The sequence below is a fragment of the Heterodontus francisci genome, chromosome 43 (assembly GCF_036365525.1).
Source record: "Heterodontus francisci isolate sHetFra1 chromosome 43, sHetFra1.hap1, whole genome shotgun sequence".
Classification (NCBI taxonomy): Eukaryota; Metazoa; Chordata; class Chondrichthyes; order Heterodontiformes; family Heterodontidae; genus Heterodontus; species Heterodontus francisci.
The window spans coordinates 4,146,072-4,167,864 of NC_090413.1; positions in this window are offsets into that span (position 1 = coordinate 4,146,072).

A 21,793-nucleotide genomic window follows, 5' to 3' on the forward strand; every position below is an offset into this window, starting at 1 on the left:
AGGCACTGACTCCGAATGGGGTAAACTTCCATAGGCACAGACTCTCACTGGGGTACACTTCCACAGGCACTGACTCTGAATGGGGTAAACTTCCACAGGCACTGACTCTGAATGGTGTAAACTTCCACAGGCACTGAATCTGAATGTGGTAAACATCTACAGGTACTGAATCTGAATGGGGGAAACTTCCACAGGCTCTGACTCTCACTGGGGTACACTTCCAGAGGCAATCACTCCCACTGGGGTAAACTTCCACAGGCACTATCGCTCACTGGGGGACACTTCCACAGGCACTGACTCTGAATGGGGTAAACTTCCACAGGCACTGACTCTGAATGGGGTAAACTTCGACAGGCACTGAATCTGAATGTGGTAAACTTCTACAGGTACTGAATCTGAATGGGGTAAACTTCCACAGGCACTGAGTCTGAAAGGGGTAAACTTCCACAGGCACTGGCCCTCACTGGGGTGCACTTCCACAGGCACTGACTCTGAATGAGGTAAACTTCCACAGGCACGGACTCTCACTGGGGTACACTTCCACATGCACTGAATCTGAATGGGGTAAACTTCCACAGGCATTGACTCTCACTGGGGTACACTTCCACATGCACTCAATATGAATGCGGTAAATTCCACAGCCACTGACTCTCACTGGGGTACACTTCCACAGGCACTGTATCTGAATGGGGTAAACTTCGCCAGGACCTGACTCTGAATGGGGTAAACTTCCACAGGCACTGACTCTGAATTGGTTACAGTTCCACAGGCAATGACTCTCAGTGGGGTACACTTCGACAGGCACTGACTGTCACTGGGGTACACTTCCACAGGCACTGACACTGAATGGGGTAAACTTCCACAGGCACTGACTTTCACTGGAGTGCTCTTCCACAGGCACTGACTCTGAATGGGGTAAACTTCCACAGGCACTGTCTCTCACTGGGGTACACTTCCACAGGCACTGACTCTGAATGGGGTAAACTTCCACAGGCAATGACTCTCAGTGGGGTACACTTCGACAGGCACTGACACCGACTGGGGTAAACTTCCACAGGCACTGACTCTCACTGGGGTACACTTCCACAGGCACTGACTCTCACTGGGTTACACTTCCACAGGCACTGACTCTGAATGGGGTAAACTTCCACAGGCACTGTCTCTCACAGGAGTACACTTCCACAGTCACTGACTCTCACTGGGGGACACTTCCACAGGCACTGACTCTCACTGGGGTACACCTCCACAGGCACTGACTCTGAATGGTGTAAACTTCAACAGGCACTGACTCTGAATGGGGTAAAGTTCCACAGGCACTGACTCTGAATGGGGTAAACTTCCACAGGCACTGACTCTGACTGGGGTATACTTCCACAGGCAATGACTCTCACTGGGGTACACTTCCACAGGCACTGACTTTGAATGGGTTAAACTTGCACATGCCTTGATTCTCACTGGGGTACACTTCTACAGGGACTGACTCTCACTGTGGCACATTTCCATAGGCACTGACTCTGAATGGGTTAAACTTGCACAGGCCCTGACTCTCACTGGGGTACACTTCTACAGGGACTGACTCTCACTGGGGTACACTTCTACATGTACAGACTCTCACAGGGGTACGCTTGTACAGGGACTGACTCTCACTGGGGTACACTTCTATAGGCACTGACTCTCTCTGGGTTAAAATTCCACCCACACTGACTCGCACTGGGGTGCAGTCCCACAGGCACTAACTATCACTTGGGTACCGTTCCCTAGGCAATGACACAAACTAGGGCAAATTTCTACTGGCACTGACTCTCTCTGAGGTACAGTTCCACAGGCACTGACTCTGAATGGGGTAAATTCCAGAGGCACTGACTCTCACTGGGATCACTTCATCAGGCACTGTCTCTGAAAGGGTTAAACTTCCACAGGCACAGGCGCTCACTGGGGTACAATTCCACAGGCACTGAATCTCACTGGGGTACACTTACACAGGCACTGACTCTGAATGGGGTAAACTTCCAAAGGCACTGACTCTCACTGGGGTACACTTCCACAGGCACTGACTCTGAATGGGGTAAACTTCCACAGGCACTGACTCTGAATGGGGTAAACTTCGATAGGCACTGAATCTGAATGTGGTAAACTTCTACAGGTACTGAATCTGAATGGGGTAAACTTCCACAGGCACTGACTCTCACTGGGGTACACTTCCACAGGCACTTACTCTGAATGGGGTAAACTTCCACAGGTACTGAATATGAATGGGGTAAACTTCCACAGGCACTGAGTCTGAAAGGGGTAAACTTCCACAGGCACTGGCCCTCACTGGGGTGCACTTCCACAGGCACTGCCTCTGAATGAGTTAACCTTCCACAGGCACAGACTCTCACTGGGGTACACTTCCACATGCACTGAATCTGAATGGGGTAAACTTCCACAGGCATTGACTCTCACTGGGGTACACTTCCACATGCACTCAATATGAATGGGGTAAATTCCACAGCCACTGACTCTCACTGGGTACACTTCCACAGGCACTGTATCTGAATGGGGTAAACTTCCCCAGGACCTGACTCTGAATGGGGTAAACTTCCACAGGCACTGACTCTGAATTGGTTACAGTTCCACAGGCAATGACTCTCAGTGGGGTACACTTCGACAGGCACTGACACTGAATGGGGTAAACTTCCACAGGCACAGACTTTCACTGGAGTGCTCTTCCACAGGCACTGACTCTGAATGGGGTAAACTTCCACAGGCACTGACTCTCACTGGGGTACACTTCCACAGGCACTGACTCTGAATGGGGTAAACTTCCACAGGCACTGACTCTCACTGGGGTACACTTCCACAGGCACTGACTCTGAATGGGGAAAACTTCCACAGGCAATGACACTCAGTGGGGTACACTTCGACAGGCACTGACACTGACTGGGGTAAACTTCCACAGGCACTGACTCTCACTGGGGTACACTTCCACAGGCACTGACTCTCACTGGGTTACACTACCACAGGCACTGACTCTGAATGGGGTAAACTTCCACAGGCACTGTCTCTCACAGGAGTACACTTCCACAGGCACTGACTCTCACTGGGGGACACTTCCACAGGCACTGACTCTCACTGGGGTACACCTCCACAGGCACTGACTCTGAATGGTGTAAACTTCTACAGGCACTGACTCTGAATGGGGTAAAGTTCCGCAGGCACTGACTCTGAATGGGGTAAACTTCCACAGGCACTGACTCTGACTGGGGTAGATTCCACAGGCACTGACTCTCACTGGGATCACTTCCACAGGCACTGTCTCTGAATGGGTTAAACTTCCACAGGCACTGGCTCTCACTGGGGTACACTTCACAGGCACTGACTCTCACTGGGGCACACTTACACAGGCACTGACTCTGAAAGGGGTAAATTTCCAAAGGCACTGACTCTCACTGGGGTATACTTCCACAGGCAATGACTCTGAATGGAGTAAACTACCACAGGCACTGACTCTGAATGGGGTAAACTTCGACAGGCACTGAATCTGAATGTGGTAAACTTCTACAGGTACTGAATCTGAATGGGGTAAACTTCCACAGGCACTGACACTCACTAGGGTACACTTCCACAGGCACTGTCTCTGAATGGGGTAAACTTCCACAGGTACTGAATCTGAATGGGGTAAACTTCCACAGGCACTGAGTCTGAAAGGGGTAAGCTTCCACAGGCACTGACCCTCACTGGGGTGCACTTCCACAGGCACTGACTCTGAATGAGGTAAACTTCCACAGGCACAGACTCTCACTGGGGTACACTTCCACATGCACTGAATCTGAATGGGGTAAACTTCCACAGGCATTTAATCTCACTGGGGTACACTTCCACATGCACTCAATATGAATGGGGTAAATTCCACAGCCACTGATTTTCACTGGGGTACACTTCCACAGGCACTGACTCTGAATGGGGTAAACTTCCACAGGCACTGACTCTGAATGGGGAAAACATCGACATGCACTGAATCTGAATGTGGTAAACTTCTACAGGTACTGAATCTGAAAGGGGAAAACTTCCACAGGCACTGAACCTCAGTGGGGTGCACTTCCACAGGCACTGACTCTGAATGAGGTAAACTTCCACAGGCACAGACTCTCACTGGGGGACAGTTCCACATGCACTGTATCTGAATGGGGTAAACTTCCACGGGCATTGAATATCACTGGGGTGCACTTCCACAGGCACTGACTCTGAATGAGGTAAACTTCCACAGGCACAGACTCTCACTGGGGTACACTTCCACATGCACTGAATCTGAATGGGGTAAACTTCCACGGGCATTGAATCTCACTGGGGTACACATCCACATACACTCAATATGAATGGGGTAAATTCCACAGCAAATGATTCTCTCTGGCGTACACTTCCACAGGCACTGAATCTGAATGGGGTAGCCTTCCCCAGGAACTGACTCTGAATGGGGTAAACTTCCACAGGCACTGACTCTGAATTGGTTACAGTTCCACAGGCAATGACTCTCAGTGGGGTACACTTCGACAGGCACTGACTCTCACTGGGGTACGCTTCCACATGCACTGACTCTGAATCGGGTAAACTTCTACAGGCACTGACTCTGAATGGGGTAAACTTCGACAGGCACTGAATCTGAATGTGGTAAACTTCTACAGGTACTGAATATGAATGGGGTAAACTTCCACAAGCACTGACTCTCACTGGGGTACACTTCCACAGGCACTGACTCCGAATGGGGTAAACTTCCATAGGCACAGACTCTCACTGGGGTACACTTCCACAGGCACTGACTCTGAATGGGGTAAACTTCCACAGGCACTGACTCTGAATGGTGTAAACTTCCACAGGCACTGAATCTGAATGTGGTAAACATCTACAGGTACTGAATCGGAATGGGGGAAACTTCCACAGGCTCTGACTCTCACTGGGGTACACTTCCAGAGGCAATCACTCCCACTGGGGTAAACTTCCACAGGCACTATCGCTCACTGGGGGACACTTCCACAGGCACTGACTCTGAATGGGGTAAACTTCCACAGGCACTGACTCTGAATGGGGTAAACTTCGACAGGCACTGAATCTGAATGTGGTAAACTTCTACAGGTACTGAATCTGAATGGGGTAAACTTCCACAGGCACTGAGTCTGAAAGGGGTAAACTTCCACAGGCACTGGCCCTCACTGGGGTGCACTTCCACAGGCACTGACTCTGAATGAGGTAAACTTCCACAGGCACGGACTCTCACTGGGGTACACTTCCACATGCACTGAATCTGAATGGGGTAAACTTCCACAGGCATTGACTCTCACTGGGGTACACTTCCACATGCACTCAATATGAATGCGGTAAATTCCACAGCCACTGACTCTCACTGGGGTACACTTCCACAGGCACTGTATCTGAATGGGGTAAACTTCGCCAGGACCTGACTCTGAATGGGGTAAACTTCCACAGGCACTGACTCTGAATTGGTTACAGTTCCACAGGCAATGACTCTCAGTGGGGTACACTTCGACAGGCACTGACTGTCACTGGGGTACACTTCCACAGGCACTGACACTGAATGGGGTAAACTTCCACAGGCACTGACTTTCACTGGAGTGCTCTTCCACAGGCACTGACTCTGAATGGGGTAAACTTCCACAGGCACTGTCTCTCACTGGGGTACACTTCCACAGGCACTGACTCTGAATGGGGTAAACTTCCACAGGCAATGACTCTCAGTGGGGTACACTTCGACAGGCACTGACACCGACTGGGGTAAACTTCCACAGGCACTGACTCTCACTGGGGTACACTTCCACAGGCACTGACTCTCACTGGGTTACACTTCCACAGGCACTGACTCTGAATGGGGTAAACTTCCACAGGCACTGTCTCTCACAGGAGTACACTTCCACAGTCACTGACTCTCACTGGGGGACACTTCCACAGGCACTGACTCTCACTGGGGTACACCTCCACAGGCACTGACTCTGAATGGTGTAAACTTCAACAGGCACTGACTCTGAATGGGGTAAAGTTCCACAGGCACTGACTCTGAATGGGGTAAACTTCCACAGGCACTGACTCTGACTGGGGTATACTTCCACAGGCAATGACTCTCACTGGGGTACACTTCCACAGGCACTGACTTTGAATGGGTTAAACTTGCACATGCCTTGATTCTCACTGGGGTACACTTCTACAGGGACTGACTCTCACTGTGGCACATTTCCATAGGCACTGACTCTGAATGGGTTAAACTTGCACAGGCCCTGACTCTCACTGGGGTACACTTCTACAGGGACTGACTCTCACTGGGGTACACTTCTACATGTACAGACTCTCACAGGGGTACGCTTGTACAGGGACTGACTCTCACTGGGGTACACTTCTATAGGCACTGACTCTCTCTGGGTTAAAATTCCACCCACACTGACTCGCACTGGGGTGCAGTCCCACAGGCACTAACTATCACTTGGGTACCGTTCCCTAGGCAATGACACAAACTAGGGCAAATTTCTACTGGCACTGACTCTCTCTGAGGTACAGTTCCACAGGCACTGACTCTGAATGGGGTAAATTCCAGAGGCACTGACTCTCACTGGGATCACTTCATCAGGCACTGTCTCTGAAAGGGTTAAACTTCCACAGGCACAGGCGCTCACTGGGGTACAATTCCACAGGCACTGAATCTCACTGGGGTACACTTACACAGGCACTGACTCTGAATGGGGTAAACTTCGACAGGCACTGAATCTGAATGTGGTAAACTTCTACAGGTACTGAATCTGAATGGGGTAAACTTCCACAGGCACTGAGTCTGAAAGGGGTAAACTTCCACAGGCACTGGCCCTCACTGGGGTGCACTTCCACAGGCACTGACTCTGAATGAGGTAAACTTCCACAGGCACGGACTCTCACTGGGGTACACTTCCACATGCACTGAATCTGAATGGGGTAAACTTCCACAGGCATTGACTCTCACTGGGGTACACTTCCACATGCACTCAATATGAATGCGGTAAATTCCACAGCCACTGACTCTCACTGGGGTACACTTCCACAGGCACTGTATCTGAATGGGGTAAACTTCGCCAGGACCTGACTCTGAATGGGGTAAACTTCCACAGGCACTGACTCTGAATTGGTTACAGTTCCACAGGCAATGACTCTCAGTGGGGTACACTTCGACAGGCACTGACTGTCACTGGGGTACACTTCCACAGGCACTGACACTGAATGGGGTAAACTTCCACAGGCACTGACTTTCACTGGAGTGCTCTTCCACAGGCACTGACTCTGAATGGGGTAAACTTCCACAGGCACTGTCTCTCACTGGGGTACACTTCCACAGGCACTGACTCTGAATGGGGTAAACTTCCACAGGCAATGACTCTCAGTGGGGTACACTTCGACAGGCACTGACACCGACTGGGGTAAACTTCCACAGGCACTGACTCTCACTGGGGTACACTTCCACAGGCACTGACTCTCACTGGGTTACACTTCCACAGGCACTGACTCTGAATGGGGTAAACTTCCACAGGCACTGTCTCTCACAGGAGTACACTTCCACAGTCACTGACTCTCACTGGGGGACACTTCCACAGGCACTGACTCTCACTGGGGTACACCTCCACAGGCACTGACTCTGAATGGTGTAAACTTCAACAGGCACTGACTCTGAATGGGGTAAAGTTCCACAGGCACTGACTCTGACTGGGGTATACTTCCACAGGCAATGACTCTCACTGGGGTACACTTCCACAGGCACTGACTTTGAATGGGTTAAACTTGCACATGCCTTGATTCTCACTGGGGTACACTTCTACAGGGACTGACTCTCACTGTGGCACATTTCCATAGGCACTGACTCTGAATGGGTTAAACTTGCACAGGCCCTGACTCTCACTGGGGTACACTTCTACAGGGACTGACTCTCACTGGGGTACACTTCTACATGTACAGACTCTCACAGGGGTACGCTTGTACAGGGACTGACTCTCACTGGGGTACACTTCTATAGGCACTGACTCTCTCTGGGTTAAAATTCCACCCACACTGACTCGCACTGGGGTGCAGTCCCACAGGCACTAACTATCACTTGGGTACCGTTCCCTAGGCAATGACACAAACTAGGGCAAATTTCTACTGGCACTGACTCTCTCTGAGGTACAGTTCCACAGGCACTGACTCTGAATGGGGTAAATTCCAGAGGCACTGACTCTCACTGGGATCACTTCATCAGGCACTGTCTCTGAAAGGGTTAAACTTCCACAGGCACAGGCGCTCACTGGGGTACAATTCCACAGGCACTGAATCTCACTGGGGTACACTTACACAGGCACTGACTCTGAATGGGGTAAACTTCCAAAGGCACTGACTCTCACTGGGGTACACTTCCACAGGCACTGACTCTGAATGGGGTAAACTTCCACAGGCACTGACTCTGAATGGGGTAAACTTCGATAGGCACTGAATCTGAATGTGGTAAACTTCTACAGGTACTGAATCTGAATGGGGTAAACTTCCACAGGCACTGACTCTCACTGGGGTACACTTCCACAGGCACTTACTCTGAATGGGGTAAACTTCCACAGGTACTGAATATGAATGGGGTAAACTTCCACAGGCACTGAGTCTGAAAGGGGTAAACTTCCACAGGCACTGGCCCTCACTGGGGTGCACTTCCACAGGCACTGCCTCTGAATGAGTTAACCTTCCACAGGCACAGACTCTCACTGGGGTACACTTCCACATGCACTGAATCTGAATGGGGTAAACTTCCACAGGCATTGACTCTCACTGGGGTACACTTCCACATGCACTCAATATGAATGGGGTAAATTCCACAGCCACTGACTCTCACTGGGTACACTTCCACAGGCACTGTATCTGAATGGGGTAAACTTCCCCAGGACCTGACTCTGAATGGGGTAAACTTCCACAGGCACTGACTCTGAATTGGTTACAGTTCCACAGGCAATGACTCTCAGTGGGGTACACTTCGACAGGCACTGACACTGAATGGGGTAAACTTCCACAGGCACAGACTTTCACTGGAGTGCTCTTCCACAGGCACTGACTCTGAATGGGGTAAACTTCCACAGGCACTGACTCTCACTGGGGTACACTTCCACAGGCACTGACTCTGAATGGGGTAAACTTCCACAGGCACTGACTCTCACTGGGGTACACTTCCACAGGCACTGACTCTGAATGGGGAAAACTTCCACAGGCAATGACACTCAGTGGGGTACACTTCGACAGGCACTGACACTGACTGGGGTAAACTTCCACAGGCACTGACTCTCACTGGGGTACACTTCCACAGGCACTGACTCTCACTGGGTTACACTACCACAGGCACTGACTCTGAATGGGGTAAACTTCCACAGGCACTGTCTCTCACAGGAGTACACTTCCACAGGCACTGACTCTCACTGGGGGACACTTCCACAGGCACTGACTCTCACTGGGGTACACCTCCACAGGCACTGACTCTGAATGGTGTAAACTTCTACAGGCACTGACTCTGAATGGGGTAAAGTTCCGCAGGCACTGACTCTGAATGGGGTAAACTTCCACAGGCACTGACTCTGACTGGGGTACACTTCCACAGGCAATGACTCTCACTGGGGTACACTTCCACAGGCACTGACTCTGAATGGGTTAAACTTGCACAGGCACTGACTCTGACTGGGGTACACTTCCACAGGCAATGACTCTCACTGGGGTACACTTCCACAGGCACTGACTCTGAATGGGTTGAACTTGCACAGGCCCTGACTCTCACAGGGGTACTCTTCTACAGGGACTGACTCTCACTGGGGTACACTTCTGTAGGCACTGACTCTCTCTTCGTTAAAATTCCACCCACACTGACTCGCACTGGGGTGCAGTCCCACAGGCTCTAACTATCACTTGGGTACCGTTCCCTAGGCAATGACACAATCTAGGGCAACTTTCTACTGGCACTGACTCTCTCTGAGGTACAGTTCCACAGGCACTGACTCTCACTTGGGTACACTTCTCCAGGCACTGACTCTCACTTGGATACACTTCTATAGGCACTGACTCTCACTTGGGTACATTTCCACAGGCACTGACTCTCACTTGGGTACACTTCTGCAGGCACTGACTCTCACTGGGGTACATTTCCACAGGCACGGACTCTCACTGGGGTACATTTCCACAGGCACTGACTCTCACTGGGGTACACAGATTCAGGCACTGAATCTGAATGGTGTAAACTTCCACAGGCACTGAAAATGACTGGGGTGCACTTCCACAGGCAATGACTCTCACTGGGGTACAGTTCCACAGGCACTGACTCTGAATGGGTTAAACTTGCACAGGCACTGACTCTCACTGGGGTATACTTCCAATGGCACTGACTCTAACTGGGGTACACTTACATAGGCACTGTCTCTGAATGGGGTACACTTCCACAGGCACTGACTCTCACCGGGGTACACTTCCACAGGCACAGACTCTGAATGGGGTAATCTTCCACAGGCACTGACTCTCACTGGTGTACACTTCTACAGTCACTGAATCTGAATGTGGTAAACGTCTACAGGTACTGAATCTGAATGGGGTAAACTTCCACAGGCACTGACTCTCACTTGGGTACACTTCCACAGGCACTGACTCTGAATGGGGTAAACTTCCACAGGCACTGACTCTCACTGGGGTACACTTCCACCGGTACTGACTCTGAATGGGGTAAACTTCCACACGCACTGACTCTGATTGGGGTACACTTCCACATGCACTGAATCTGAATGGGGTAAACATCCACAGGCAATGACTCTCAGTGGGGTACACGTCGATAGGCACTGACTCTTCCTCGGGTAAACTTCCAAAGGCACTGACTCTGAATGGGGTAAACTTCCACAGGCAATCACTCTCAGTGGGGTACACTTCGATAGGCACTGACACTTACAGGGGTAAACTTCCACAGGCACTGACTCTCACTGGAGTACACTTCCACAGGCAGTGACTCAGAATGGGGTAAACTTCCACAGGCACTGACTCTCACTGGAGTACACTTCCACAGGCACCGACTCTGAATGGGGTTATCTTCCACAGGCACTGACTCTCACTGGGGTCAACTTCCACAGGCACTGACGTTGAATGGGGTAAACTTCCACAGGCACTGACTCTCACTGGAGTACAGTTCCACAGGCACTGACTCACACTGGGGTACACTTCCACAGGCACTGACTCTGAATGGGGTAAACTTCCACAGGCACTGATTCACACTGGAGTACACTTCCACAGTCACTGACTCTGAATGGGGTGCACTTCCACAGGCACTGACTCTGAAACTGATAAACTTCCACAGGCACTGACACTCACTCGGATCCAGTTCCACAGGGACTGACTCTCACAGGGGTACACTTCTACAGGGACTGATTCTCACTGGGGTACACATCTACAGGTACAGACTCTCAAAGGGCTACGCTTCTACAGGGACTGATTCTCACTGGGGTACACTTCTACAGGTACAGACTCTCACTGGGGTACACTTCTGTAGGCAATGACTCTCTCTGGGTTAAAATTCCACCCACACTGACTCGCACTGGGGTGCAGTCCCACAGGCTTTAACTATCACTTGGGTACCGTTCCCTAGGCAATGACTCGAACTGGGGCAAATTTCTACTGGCACAGACTCTCTCTGAGAGACAGTTCCACAGGCACTGACTCTCACTGGGGTACAGTTCCACAGGCACTGACTCTCACTTGGATACACTTCTATAGGCACTGAATCTCTCCTGGGTACACTTCTACAGGCACTGACTCTCACTTGGGTACACTTCTACAGGCACTGACTCTCACTGGGGTACATTTCCACAGGCACTGACTCTCACTTGGGTGCACTTCTATAGGCACTGACTCTCAGTTGGGTACAATTCCACAGGCACTGACACTCACTTGGGTACACTTCTACAGGCACTGTCTCTCACTGGGGTACATTTCCACAGGCACTGACTCTCACTTGGGTACACTTCTACAGGCACTGACTCTAACTTGGGTACATTTCTACAGGCACTGACTCTCACTGGGGTACATTTCCACAGGCACTGACTCTCACTGGTGTACACTTCTATCGGCACTGACTCTCACTTGGGTACATTTCCACAGGCACTGACTCTCACTGGAGTACACTTCCACAGGCACCGACTCTGAATGGGGTTATCTTCCACAGGCACTGACTCTCACTGGGGTACACTTCCACAGGCACTGACGTTGAATGGGGTAAACTTCCACAGGCACTGACTCTCACTGGAGTACAGTTCCACAGGCACTGACTCACACTGGGGTACACTTCCACAGGCACTGACTCTGAATGGGGTAAACTTCCACAGGCACTGACTCTCACTGGAGTACAGTTCCACAGGCACTGACTCACACTGGAGTACACTTCCACAGGCACTGACTCTGAATGGGGTGCACTTCCACAGGCACTGACTCTGAAACTGATAAACTTCCACAGGCACTGACACTCACTCGGATCCAGTTCCACAGGGACTGACTCTCACAGGGGTACACTTCTGCAGGGACTGATTCTCACTGGGGTACACATCTACAGGTACAGACTCTCAAAGGGCTACGCTTCTACAGGGACTGACTCTCACTGGGGTACACTTCTACAGGTACAGACTCTCACTGGGGTACACTTCTGTAGGCAGTGACTCTCTCTGGGTTAAAATTCCACCCACACTGACTCGCACTGGGGTGCAGTCCCACAGGCTCTAACTATCACTTGGGTACCGTTCCCTAGGCAATGACTCGAACTGGGGCAAATTTCTACTGGCACAGACTGTCTCTGAGAGACAGTTCCACAGGCACTGACTCTCACTGGGGTACAGTTCCACAGGCACTGACTCTCACTTGGATACACTTCTATAGGCACTGACTCTCACCTGGGTACATTTCCACAGGCACTGACTCTCACTTGGGTGCACTTCTACAGGCACTGACTCTCACTTGGGTACACTTCTACAGGCACTGACTCTCACTGGGGTACATTTCCACAGGCACTGACTCTCACTTGGGTGCACTTCTATAGGCACTGACTCTCAGTTGGGTACAATTCCACAGGCACTGACTCTCACTTGGGTACACTTCTACAGGCACTGTCTCTCACTGGGGTACATTTCCACAGGCACTGAATCTCACTTGGGTACACTTCTACAGGCACTGACTCTCACTGGGGTACATTTCCACAGGCACTGACTCTCACTGGTGTACACTTCTATCGGCACTGACTCTCACTTGGGTACATTTCCACAGGCACTGACTCTCACTTGGGTACACTTCTACAGGCACTGTCTCTCTCTGAGGTACAGTTCCACAGGCACTGACTCTCACTTGGGTACACTTCTACAGGCACTGACTCTCACTGGGGTACATTTCCAGAGGCACTGACTCTCACTTGGGTACACTTCTATATGCACTGACTCTCACTTGGGTACATTTCCACAGGCACTTACTCTCACTTGGGTACACTTCTACAGGCACTGACTCTCACTTGGGTACACTTCTACAGGCAGTGACTCTCACTGGGGTACATTTCCACAGGCACTGACTCTCACTGGTGTACATTTCCACAGGCACTGACTCTCACTGGGGTGCACTTATTCAGGCACTGAATCAGAATGGTGTAAACTTCTACAGGTACTGAATCTGAATGGGGTAAACATCCACAGGCACTGACTCTGATTGGCGTAAACTTCCACAGGCACTGACTCTGAATGGGTTAAACTTGCACAGGCACTGACTCTCACTGGCATACAATTCCACTGGCACTGACTCTCACTGGGGTACACTTACATAGGCACTGACTCTGAATGGGGTAATCTTCCACAGGCACTGACTCTCACTGGGGTGCACTTCTACGGGCAATGAATATGAATGTGGTAAACTTCTACAGTTACTGAATCTGAATGGGGTAAAATTCCACAGGCACTGACTATCAGTGGGCTACACTTCGACAGGCACTGACTCTGAATGGGGTAAACTTCCACAGGCACTGACTCTGATTGGGGTGCACTTCCACATGCACTGAATCTGAATGGTGTAAACATCCAGAGGTACTGACTCTGAATGGGGTAAACTTCCAGAGGCACTGACTCTCACTGGCATACAATTCCTCAGGCACTGACTCTCACTGGGGTACACTTCCACAGGCACTGACTCTGAATGGGGTAAACTTCCACAGGTAATGACTCTCAGTGGGGTACACTTCGATAGGCACTGACTCGTACTGGGTTAAGCTTCCACAGGCACTGTCTCTCACTGGAGTGCACTTCCACAGGCAATGATTCTCACTGGGGTACACATCCAAAGGCACTGACTCTGAATGGGTTACACTTCCACAGGCACTGAGTCTCACTGGGGTAAACTTCCACAGGCACTGACTCTGAATGGGTTAAACTTCCACAGGCACTGACGCTCACTGGGGTAAACTTCCAAAGGCACTGACTCTCACTGGGGTACACTTCCACAGGTACAGACACAGAATGGGGTAAACTTCCACAGGCAGTGACTCTGAAAGTGGTAGTCTTCTACAGACACTGAATCTGAATGGGGTAAACTTCTACAGGTACTGAATCTGCATGGGGTAAACTTCCACAGGCACTGACTCACACAGGGGGACACTTCCACAGGCACTGACTGTGAATGGGGTGCACTTCCACAGGCCCTGACTGTCACTGGGGTGCACTTCCACAGGCACTGACTCTGAATGGGGCAAACTTCCACAGGCACTGAATCTGAATGGCGTAAACATCCACAGGTACTGACCCAGAATGGGGTAAACTTACAGAGGCAATGACTCTCACTGGGGTACACTTCCACAGGCACTGAATCTGTATGGGGTAAACTTCCACAGGCACTGATTCTCACTTGGGTACACTTCTTCAGGCACTGACTCTCACTGGGGTACATTTCCACAGGCACTGACTCTCACTGGGGTACATTTCCACAGGCACTGACTCTCACTTGGGTACACTTCTACAGGCACTGACTCTCACTTGGGTACACTTCCACAGGCACTGTATCTGAATGGCGTAAACATCCACAGGTACTGACTCTGAATGGGGTAAACTTCCAGAAGCAATGTCTCTCACTGGGGTAAACTTCCACTGGCACTGAATCTGAATGGGGTAAACTTCCACAGGCACTGATTCTCACTTGGGTACACTTCTGCAGGCACTGACTCTCACTGGAGTACAGTTCCACAGGCACTGACTCACACTGGGGTACACTTCCACAGGCACTGACTCTGAATGGGGTAAACTTCCACAGGCACTGACTCTCACTGGAGTACAGTTCCACAGGCACTGACTCACACTGGAGTACACTTCCACAGGCACTGACTCTGAATGGGGTGCACTTCCACAGGCACTGACTCTGAAACTGATAAACTTCCACAGGCACTGACACTCACTCGGATCCAGTTCCACAGGGACTGACTCTCACAGGGGTACACTTCTACAGGGACTGATTCTCACTGGGGTACACATCTACAGGTACAGACTCTCAAAGGGCTACGCTTCTACAGGGACTGACTCTCACTGGGGTACACTTCTACAGGTACAGACTCTCACTGGGGTACACTTCTGTAGGCAATGACTCTCTCTGGGTTAAAATTCCACCCACACTGACTCGCACTGGGGTGCAGTCCCACAGGCTCTAACTATCACTTGGGTACCGTTCCCTAGGCAATGACTCGAACTGGGGCAAATTTCTACTGGCACAGACTCTCTCTGAGAGACAGTTCCACAGGCACTGACTCTCACAGAGGTACTGTTCCACAGGCACTGACTCTCACTTGGATACACTTCTATAGGCACTGAATCTCACCTGGGTACATTTCCACAGGCACTGACTCTCACTTGGGTACACTTCTACAGGCACTGACTCTCACTTGGGTACACTTCTACAGGCACAGACTCTCACTGGGGTACATTTCCACAGGCACTGACTCTCACTTGGGTGCACTTCTATAGGCACTGACTCTCAGTTGGGTACAATTCCACAGGCACTGACACTCACTTGGGTACACTTCTACAGGCACTGTATCTCACTGGGGTACATTTCCACAGGCACTGACTCTCACTTGGGTACACTTCTCCAGGCACTGACTCTCACTTGGGTACATTTCTACAGGCACTGACTCTCACTGGGGTACATTTCCACAGGCACTGACTCTCACTGGTGTACACTTCTATCGGCACTGACTCTCACTTGGGTACATTTCCACAGGCACTGACTCTCACTTGGGTACACTTCTACAGGCACTGTCTCTCTCTGAGGTACAGTTCCACAGGCACTGACTCTCACTTGGGTACACTTCTACAGGCACTGACTCTCACTGGGGTACATTTCCACAGGCACTGACTCTCACTTGGGTACACTTCTATAGGCACTGACTCTCACTTGGGTACATTTCCACAGGCACTTACTCTCACTTGGGCACACTTCTACAGGCACTGACTCTCACTTGGGTACACTTCTACAGGCAGTGACTCTCACTGGGGTACATTTCCACAGGCACTGTCTCTCACTGGTGTACATTTCCACAGGCACTGACTCTCACTGGGGTGCACTTATTCAGGCACTGAATCAGAATGGTGTAAACTTCTACAGGTACTGAATCTGAGTGGGGTAAACATCCACAGGCACTGACTCATATTGGCGTAAACTTCCACAGGCACTGACTCTGAATGGGTTAAACTTGAACAGGCACTGACTCTCACTGGCATACAATTCCACTGGCACTGACTCTCACTGGGGTACACTTACATAGGCACTGACTCTGAATGGGGTAATCTTCCACAGGCACTGACTCTCACTGGGGTGCACTTCTACGGGCAATGAATATGAATGTGGTAAACTTCTACAGTTACTGAATCTGAATGGGGTAAAATTCCACAGGCACTGACTATCAGTGGGCTACACTTCGACAGGCACTGACTCTGAATGGGGTAAACTTCCACAGGCACTGACTCTGATTGGGGTGCACTTCCACATGCACTGAATCTGAATGGTGTAAACATCCAGAGGTACTGACTCTGAATGGGGTAAACTTCCAGAGGCACTGACTCTCACTGGCATACAATTCCTCAGGCACTGACTCTCACTGGGGTACACTTCCACAGGCACTGACTCTGAATGGGGTAAACTTCCACAGGTAATGACTCTCAGTGGGGTACACTTCGATAGGCACTGACTCGTACTGGGTTAAGCATCCAAAGGCACTGACTCTGAATGGGTTACACTTCCACAGGCACTGAGTCTCACTGGGGTAAACTTCCACAGGCACTGACTCTGAATGGGTTAAACTTCCACAGGCACTGACGCTCACTGGGGTAAACTTCCAAAGGCACTGACTCTCACTGGGGTACACTTCCACAGGTACAGACACAGAATGGGGTAAACTTCCACAGGCAGTGACTCTGAAAGGGGTAGTCTTCTACAGACACTGAATCTGAATGGGGTAAACTTCTACAGGTACAGAATCTGCATGAGGTAAACTTCCACAGGCACTGACTCACACAGGGGGACACTTCCACAGGCACTGACTCTGAATGGGGTGCACTTCCACAGGCCCTGACTGTCACTGGGGTGCACTTCCACAGGCACTGACTCTGAATGGGGCAAACTTCCACAGGCACTGAATCTGAATGGCGTAAACATCCACAGGTACTGACCCAGAATGGGGTAAACTTACAGAGGCAATGACTCTCACTGGGGTACACTTCCACAGGCACTGAATCTGTATGGGGTAAACTTCCACAGGCACTGATTCTCACTTGGGTACACTTCTTCAGGCACTGACTCTCACTGGGGTACATTTCCACAGGCACTGACTCTCACTGGGGTACATTTCCACAGGCACTGACTCTCACTTGGGTACACTTCAACAGGCACAGACTCTCACTTGGGTACACTTCCACAGGCACTGAATCTGAATGGCGTAAACATCCACAGGTACTGACTCTGAATGGGGTAAACTTCCAGAAGCAATGTCTCTCACTGGGGTAAACGTCCACAGGCACTGAATCTGAATGGGGTAAACTTGCACAGGCACTGATTCTCACTGGCATACAATTCCACTGGCACTGACTCTCACTGGGGTACACTTACATAGGCACTGACTCTGAATGGGGTAATCTTCCACAGGCACTGACTCTCACTGGGGTGCACTTCTACGGGCAATGAATATGAATGTGGTAAACTTCTACAGTTACTGAATCTGAATGGGGTAAAATTCCACAGGCACTGACTCTCAGTGGGCTACACTTCGACAGGCACTGACTCTGAATGGGGTAAACTTCCACAGGCACTGACTCTGATTGGGGTGCACTTCCACATGCACTGAATCTGAATGGTGTAAACATCCAGAGGTACTGACTCTGAATGGGGTAAACTTCCAGAGGCACTGACTCTCACTGGCATACAAATCCTCAGGCACTGACTCTCACTGGGGTACACTTCCACAGGCACTGACTCTGAATGGGGTAAACTTCCACAGGTAATGACTCTCAGTGGGGTACACTTCGATAGGCACTGACTCTTACTGGGGTAAGCTTCCACAGGCACTGTCTCTCACTGGAGTGCACTTCCACAGGCAATGACTCTCACTGGGGTACACATCCAAAGGCACTGACTCTGAATGGGTTAAACTTCCACAGGCACTGAGTCTCACTGGGGTAAACTTCCACAGGCACTGACTCTGAATGGGTTAAACTTCCACAGGCACTGACGCTCACTGGGGTAAACTTCCAAAGGCACTGACTCTCACTGGGGTACACTTCCACAGGTACAGACACAGAATGGGGTAAACTTCCACAGGCAGTGACTTTGAAAGGGGTAGTCTTCTACAGACACTGAATCTGAATGGGGTAAACTTCTACAGGTACTGAATCTGCATGGGGTAAACTTCCACAGGCACTGACTCACACAGGGGGACACTTCCACAGGCACTGACTGTGAATGGGGTGCAATCCACAGGCCCTGACTGTCACTGGGGTGCACTTCCACAGGCACTGACTCTGAATGGGGCAAACTTCCACAGGCACTGAATCTGAATGGCGTAAACATCCACAGGTACTGACCCAGAATGGGGTAAACTTACAGAGGCAATGACTCTCACTGGGGTACACTTCCACAGGCACTGAATCTGTATGGGGTAAACTTCCACAGGCACTGATTCTCACTTGGGTACACTTCTTCAGGCACTGACTCTCACTGGGGTACATTTCCACAGGCACTGACTCTCACTGGGGTACATTTCCACAGGCACTGACTCTCACTTGGGTACACTTCTACAGGCACTGACTCTCACTTGGGTACACTTCCACAGGCACTGAATCTGAATGGCGTAAACATCCACAGGTACTGACTCTGAATGGGGTAAACTTCCAGAGGCAATGTCTCTCACTGGGGTAAACGTCCACAGGCACTGAATCTGAATGGGGTAAACTTGCACAGGCACTGATTCTCACTTGGGTACACTTCTTCAGGCACTGACTCTCACTGGGGTATATTTCCACAGGCACTGACTCTCACTGGGGTACATTTCCACAGGCACTGACTCTCACTTGTTTACACTTATACAGGCACTGACTCTCACTTGGGTACACTTCTGCAGGCACTGACTCTCACTGGGGTACATTTCCACAGGCACTGACTCTCACTGGTGTACATTTCCACATGCACTGACTCTGAGTGGGGTACACTTCTATAGGCACTGAATCTGAATGGTGTAAACTTCCAGAGGTACTGAATCTGAATGGGGTAAACTTGCACAGGCACTGACTCTGAATGGGGTAAACTTCCACAGGCACTGACTCTCACTGGGGTACACTTCCACAGGCACTGACTCTCACTGGGGTACATTTACACATGCACTGACTCTGAATGGGGTAAACATCCACTGGCACTGACTCTAACTGGGGTACACTCCGACAGGCACTGAATCTGAATGTGGTAAACTTCTACAGGCACTGACTCTGAATGGGTTAAACTTCCGCATGCACTGACTCTCACTGGGGTACACTTCCACAGGCACTGACTCGGAATGGGGAAAACTTCCAATGGCACTGACTCTCACTGGGGTACACTTCCACAGACACTGACTCTGAATGGGGTAAACGTCTACAGGCTCTGAATCTGAATGGGGAAAACTTCTACAGGTACGGAATCTGAATGGGGTAAACTTCCACAGGCACTGAATCTCACTGGGGTACACTTCCACAGGCACTGACTCTGAATGGGGTAAACGTCCACAGGGACTGACTCTCACTGGGGTACACTTCCACAGGCACTGAATCTGAATGGGGTAAACTTCCACAGGCACTGAGTATGAATGGGGTCAACATCAACAGGTACTGAATCTTAATGGGGAAATCTTCCAGCGGCAATGACTCTAACTGGGGTACACTCCCACAGGCCCTGACACTAACAGGGGGACACTTCCACAGCCATAGACTCTGAATGGGGTACACTTCCATAGGCATTGACCCTCACTTGGGTGCACTTCCACAGGCACTGACTCTCACTGGGGTACACTTCCAGAGGCACTGACTCTGAATGGGGTAAACTTCCACAGGCACTAACTTTCACTGGGGTACACTTCCAGAGGCACTGACTCTCACGGGGGTACATTTTCACAGGCACTGACTCTCACTGAGGTTCATTTCCACAGGCACTGACTCTCACTTGGGTACACTTCTACAGGCACTGACTCTCACTGGCGTACATTTCCACAGGCACTGACTCTCACTGGGGTACATTTCCACATGCACTGACTCTGAGTGGGGTACAATTCCATAGGCAGTGACTCCTAATGGAGAGCCGCTTCCCAGCCACTGAATCTCACTGGGGTACACTTCTACAGGCACTGACTCTCACAGGGGTACATTTCCACAGGCACTGACTCTGAATGTGGTAAACTTCCACAGGCATTGACTCTCACTGGGGTACACTTCCACAGGCACTGAATCTGAATGGGGTAAACTTCCACAGGCACTGACTCTCACAGCAGTACACTTCCACAGGCACTGATTCTGAATGGGGTAAACATCCACAGGCATTTACTCTCACTGGGCTACACTTCCACAGGCACTGAATCTGAATGGGGTAAAGTTCCACAGGCACAGACTCTGAATTGGTTACAGTTCCACAGGCAATGGCTCTCAGTGGGGTACACCTCGACATGCAATGACTCTGAATGGGGTAAACTTCCACAGGCACTGACTCTCACTGGAGTACACTTCCACAGGCACTGACTCTGAATGGGGCAAATTTCTACTGGCACTGACTCTCTCTGAGGAACAGTTCCACAGGCACTCACTCTCACTTGGGTAAATGTCCAAAGGCACTGACTCTCACTTGGGTACACTTCTACAGGCACTAACTCTCACTGGGGTACATTTCCACAGTCACTGACTCAGAATGGGGTAAACTTCCACAGGCACTGACTCTGAATGGGGTACACTTCCACAGGCACTGACTCTGAATGGGGTAATCGTCCACAGGCACTGAATATGAATGGGGCAAACTTCTACAGTTACTGAATCTGAATGGGGTAAACTTCCACAGGCACTGACTCTCACTGGGGTACACTTCCACAGGCACTGACTCTCACTTGGGTACACTTACACAGGCACTCACTCTGTATGGGGTAAACTTCCAAAGGCACTGACTCTCACTGGGGTACCCTTCCACAGGTACTGACTCTGAATGGGGGAAACTTCCAAAGGCACTGACTCTGAATGGG